The sequence below is a fragment of the Netta rufina genome, assembly GCF_964035555.1.
Source record: "Netta rufina genome assembly, chromosome: 30".
Lineage (NCBI taxonomy): Eukaryota > Metazoa > Chordata > Aves > Anseriformes > Anatidae > Netta > Netta rufina.
The window spans coordinates 960,944-967,228 of NC_140154.1; positions in this window are offsets into that span (position 1 = coordinate 960,944).

The following is a 6,285-nucleotide window of genomic DNA, read 5'->3' on the forward strand; positions in this document are numbered from 1 at the left end:
TGTCACTAAATTCTACATCTAAACGTCTTTTAAAGACCTCCAGGGATGGTGACTCCACCACTTCCCTGGGCAGCCCATCCCAATGCCCAACAACCCTTTTGGTAAAGAAGTTTTTCCTAATATCCAACCTAAACCTCCCCTGGTGCAACTTTAGCCCATTCCCCCTTGTCCTGTTGCCAGGCATGTGGGAGAATAGACAAACCCCATCTCAATACAGCCTTCTTTAAGGTATCTATAAAGTGCGATAAGGTCTCCCCTCAGCCTCCTCCTCTCCAGACCAAAACCTCCTGCCCGTTTCTTGCTGTGTCTGCACCCATGGGTGATCTGCAGCATTCACCCAGGGCCGCCGAGCAGGTGTTAAGGATGCAGGAGGCTCCCAAGGAGAAAATTCGTGCAAGGTCACAGCGGCAGGATCGCTCCTCGCCAGCTTGTTAGCGGGCTGCCCATCTGCCGTGCCCCTGGAACGCAGCCCCAGATGGGGAAGGGGCTGGGGCGGCTGCCAGGGCTTCCACCCCTGGGAACGGGGCAGGGAAGATGCTGGGAAGAGGAGGGAGGCCTTGGCTGCAGTGAAAAACGTCACAGGACACAGGATTTCCTCCAGACAGCGCCAATATAGAAATGGCATAAATCCACTTCCAGTGTCTTTGTAAACCTAGGCCACGATATCAGTTCGTCTACATGGGAGGGACACGGCTGAGCCCACTGGAGCTTGCGTCTTTTATTCTGTGCACTGCACATTTAATATTCACATTGCAGCAGCAGCATATTCATGTTTAGAGAATCCGACTGACAGAGAAAGGGCCAAATCTCACCTGCTGAAAGCACCGAACACAAGGTATCACACCTGCATGTATCACACCTGCATGTACCTCAGCTCACTGGTGTAGCGCAGACCCAGTGGAGCAGCAGCACAGAGGGGATTCCTTCCAGGAAAATAACACTTTGAAACCATTTTGCTTTAGAGCAGCAGGGAAAGACTCCACAAAACTTATTACAGCAAGTTTAAGGGAGCAGGGATTATTTGGGGATTTAAGGTGATCAAGAAATATTCTCTTAAAGAATTAATACATCCTGCAGTGGACTTGGCTTGGGTGAAGGGTCTGGTTTTCAGCACTCAAGGCTCGAGATCCTCGTTGGTGCCTGCAAGTCAGCCCAGACCCACTTAACACTATTACCTGCAATTAGGGTCTAGCAAATCGGGGGTGTTTAGGTTAGAGCCAGTGAAGTAATCACGGTCCGTTGAAGAGATTAGAAGGGTAGCACAAGCTGTACTATAAATTGATGGTCCAGCTGGCAGATTCCACAGGTATTTCACTGACCAGCACGTCCAAGACTCACAACTAAACTGAAAGAAAAGCAAAATAAGGTAGAAGAAATAAATAATTTTAAGCAGAATAAACGAGAAGTGACTATTTACAGACTGCAGAATCTATTGTGGAAAACTATGTTCTGCCAGGGGCTACATGACTGCAAACCACCGGGGACAGCATGAGAGCAAACCATCTTCAGATTGTTATTTATTATGACATTGAGCCAGTCCTTGTTGCTGGTAGTTACAGGAATTGATAACCTCTTCTTCATTCTTATCCGCTTCACCCACCAGATGTAATCAGTCTTAGCACTTTTCATCTTCAAAGCACTTTGCAAACATTAATTCATTAATCCTTGTGCCCCCCCGTGAAGCAGTTAAGTATTATCCCTGTTTTACTGGCCTCTTTATCTCCAGAATCTGTTCCCTAATTTTTAGCGTATCCATTGCTTTACCTTGTGATATCAAAGCAATAGAGAAATCGTAGCAGGAAATAGTTAGGCTCATTTTCAGACCTGCTGGATACCTGCACATCCCACAGGAGCTCAGGACTGCTGAACCCAAGCCCTAGGTCTGCCCTGCTACTGGGAGATATCATTAATTAATTGACATGCCCAGCCAGGAAAATCCTTGGTGCCACAGACATCGGTCAAGACGCTTCCAGTTTTGGCAGAGTTTTTACACGCTTAAAACCTGCAGATGGGGTAGAAAGCCAAGCCCTTTCTATAGAGCTAGTGAATAATTCATTTTGTCTCGATAATTGTCTTCTAAGGGAGCAATGCAGATGTGACAAGTCAAGAAACAGAACAAGCTATAATCAGATAACCTTTAATACCTATCGGAAAGGCAACTAGAAACAATTTTGTGTTTACACCACGGCCAAGTTTCTTTCCTGTTAGTCAACATCTTCTGTTAACTTACAGGAGGATGGCAAGGCCAACAATTTTCCTTGAACTCTGTCCAGAGCTGCCAGAGAGCCTGCTGTCTGGCTCACCACTCTTCTCCCAAAGGCCCTCTCCCGACAGTTGATTTTGGAATCATAGCAGAAACAATTGTGCCTTCTGTCCGTGATGTGGCAGAGCAGAATGAATCGATGCACACACTGAAATGAGATGTTGTGTGTGCTGTGAGAACAAATGAAGGGCATGGAAGAAAGCTCCTTTTTTATGGCAGTCATTTACTCAGCTTTGTAGAGCTGTGCTAGAGAGGGATTTATGTTTTGTTATTCGTTAAATTATCTGATTATGAGTAGATGCCAGTAAAAACTGGGATTTCCTGCTACCTAGCTTTCCTCTGCTCTATTTTTGCTTCCTTGGCATGCACTTTCTGAATTTATTATTTGCTCCCTTGCTGAAGAGAGTGATCTGGTGGCACGTGGCATCTCAAGTGCATCTTGCCTGCTCCTCCAGAGCAGTCAGGAGGGGCAGGGGCAAGAGGAGGGCTGGGGCACGTCCCTCTAGCAGAGGGAGCAAAGCCTTTCCCATGCACCAGAGCCAACAGCCCATTTTCAGCGCCTGCTGATTTCACAAGAGGAAACTCCACCTCGAAGTAGTGCTGAGGGCACAACAGCAGGAATTTGTCCTTAAGAGGCCAGAAGTTGAATGTTATAACCACCAGGCAGACTGATGAATGCGAAGGAGCAATACCTATTGTAGTCAGAAGCCTGGAGCGGCTGTGCTGGCAAAAAGATTAATTACCTCTGGGTGTGAGCTGGAACCACACACCCAGCAGCCCTGAGGTTTTTGTTACTCCCTAGCAAAGTTGGGAATGCTGCTCTCTCCTGTATAAAGGATTCTGTTACCCTTTTCCTACAAATTTACCTCAGTTCTGCCCTGTACTGGAACGGTTATTAGCTTCAATCACAGCTGAATACAAACACTGGGTAAGCGAGGCAAGAATAAAGTGTCTTCCTCCTGGTTTTGATGCGGTCCCTGCACAGCAGGAGCTCTACCTGCCCCTTAGGCTGATCACCAGCCTGTCTGAGGTCGGACCCGGGGACAGGGATGATGCTCTGGGCTCCGTTAACCACAACAAGCCACCAACCAAAAGCAGAGCTGATGCCAGCCCAGCTACGACACCTTTTGGCTCCGGCGCTTCGTCCCAAGGCAAAAGGTGCTAAATTTGATCTGGTTACTACACCCTTGACACTGTCGCCACTATCAGCGAGGAGTAAATACTGATAAATGGTGAATAAACACTGAGCTGGCGGCACCATCTCTGCCCCAGCTCTGTGGGTGCAGTCCTTCCGGACAGCCAGCGTGCCTCCAGCAGCTGCAGCAGAGCCTTGGGGACTGCAGGGTGTTCCCGACTCACAGCGCTCCTTGGTGGCTTGGTAAATATGTCAGAAAAGGCTGGTCTCAGCAAGCCCGGTTGGAAACATCTGGTTTTAATTCTTCTTGAAAGCTGTGACATCCATTTGGACACCAAACCACTTTCCTTTCATCTATCCGGAGGACTAAGCCTGTGGCAGAGCAGCTGACTTTCTGCCTGCCATTATGGCGTGCTGACTTTCATTACCCTGCAGGAAGAAAGGGGTCACAGAGGAGCCAGGGCCGTGCTTTTTGCAGGAGGAGAGATCTCAGGAGAGGGCGGCCGCTCACAACTGACACTTTTTCCTGCTCGCCTCCCTCCCTAGAGTTCTTTTCAAGTTCTTTCAAGGCATACATTTCTCTGTCGACACGTCTCGAAGGGGCTCAGAGTCCAGCTTAGACCTGATTTCCCTCTTAATTCACTCGACTCTGAGAACCAAAGCACTTGAGGAACAGACAGATGTGGCATGCTGCCCCAAGCAGGAAAGAGAGGGCCTTTGTGCTGGAGGGAGGAGCCGTGTCCATTTAGAAATCTCTCGGATGAGGATGCTGAAGGCTTTGTGGATGGGCTGGCACCCTGAGGAGGAACCTGGGACAATCAGGAACACAGAGGCAGAGGGGTTTCCTCAAGAACTCCTGAAACTGTGGTATCAGTAACTGAGGACTCTAGCAAGGGGGTGATGTTTTGAACTCTAAAATGCGTTACTGTACAGCAGAAGAGGCCTAAAGCAAGAACACTGAATGCTGGAAAGATCAGCTGCGCCATCACATGATCCCGTGGAACCACAGAGAAGTTTTATCCAAAGCCAGCCAGACTCTTGGCTCTGCTTCGGGCTCTGAGCTCAGCAGAGATTGTGCAGTTGCATTTGCACAAACTTCCATCGATGCTGAAGTAAAACGACTCGCTTTCCAGGCAGCTCCGAGTCCCACCAGCGTGGGATAGGTGCCTCGGGCAGCCTCCGAGCCGATGAGCAGCAATTGCTGGGTCTTATTCCAACACGCTTCAGCGCAAGGCAAACAGCACAGGGGCTGCAGCTCTACGAGGCAGCCAGGCAACAGCACTGAACAATCAATTTCCCTTGTCAGACTGGCTACGCCCAAAGACTTGGCAGTGCTGGAGTGTAGAGACTGGGGCAATAATATTAAACAAAACAGCTCCTCTCAGCTGCCCACCCTCCTTCCCTGCTAATGGGCCGCTCTCTTGAAGCTGTCACGGTTAAAAGGATTTACCTTTTTATTGAAAGTGCCCGTGTAGAAGCAATATACACAGGGAATGGCCGGACAATAAGCCGTGGTGTGCATTCACAGCCCATTGTCCAGCGCTGCCTGGAAGGAAAAGTGCTGTGCTGTGTGGCAGGCGCACAGGACTGCTAAGAGCTGAAGGAAATTCTTCTGTAGCTTAGGCAACTCTTTGGGTACCTAAGACTTTCCCTCCTTGCTGCTCCAAAATGACTTGCAGGACAGCCAGGAAACACACCAGGGTATCGAGTTATCAGGAGCTCACCTCCAGTAACCCGGTGCGAGAGAGCTGGAGTGTCCCTCTGCCTCCTCACTGCTCCAGCCAGGACTAAGGCTTCCTGGCAGAGGAGGAGGGAGTGAATCATGCGTCAGGAGAGAGCTGGAGCAGGAAATACAGCTGCCAGGCTGACTCAGCACGGCTTCCCTCTTGAACCTTGGACAGATGGGAGCTGTGAAGAATGTTAATGTTTAACTCCACCAAAATTCCCCTCTTTAGCAAGAGACATTCGAGACTCATCGGCTTCTCTGTCAGGAGACGTTCTGCTTTGCCAGGAGTTGTGCTGGTGACAGTACCTTTGTGACCAGGTCAGCAATTGTGGCTTTCAAATCAAGTCCAAAGGGCCTTGCAAGCCTGATAAGCTCCAGGAAGGAGATGGATAAAATCAGGTTATCTCTGCGGGCCTGCACTTGGCTGTGCACACCAAGTCAGGAAGATGGACCAACACCATGAATACACACTCTTGTTAGTTGTTTGGGGAATAACATTATCAATGGTCTTGTCTAAGAGAACATTCTAGAGCCACCTGCCACCCTGCTTTCTCATTCTCCAGCAGTATTTGACCTTGCAGAGAGGGCTCACAGCCTGCCCTAGCTTGGTAATGCTCTCCTGCAGATTACTGCCTCTCTTTCTCCATCTCTAATTCTTCTTCTCAAGGGCATTTACTTATTTGCATACCTGTCTTAGTTTGAAAAAATAAAATAACAACAACAAAAACCACAACAAACATGTAACACCTAACAGGTAGGGCTAAAACCCTAGAACTTTAATCCCAGCTCTGGTACTGGTTACTCAACAGCCATTTCAGCTTCCTGTTCCTCACTTAGCCCATTATAAAATGGAGATGATTCTTCCTGAGCTTCTATTAATGCAAGAATCACCTAATGAGTGTTAATTGGGAAGATTCAAAAACAAATCAATAGATTACTGACTATGAAATACATGCTCCAAGAGCTCCAAGCACTGAGGCCAAGGACAGCCACGAGCTACCAGGGAAGGGGGGTACAAGAACAGCTCAGCAGTTCTGGCTGTGTCCCCCAGAGAATATCCAACCTGCAGGGAATCTATTTGTCCCTTCAGTTTCTGCCTTTGCAATAGTCTGAAAGGGGTACAAAAGGGAAGAAATCCACGACTCTTCATCACACAGATCC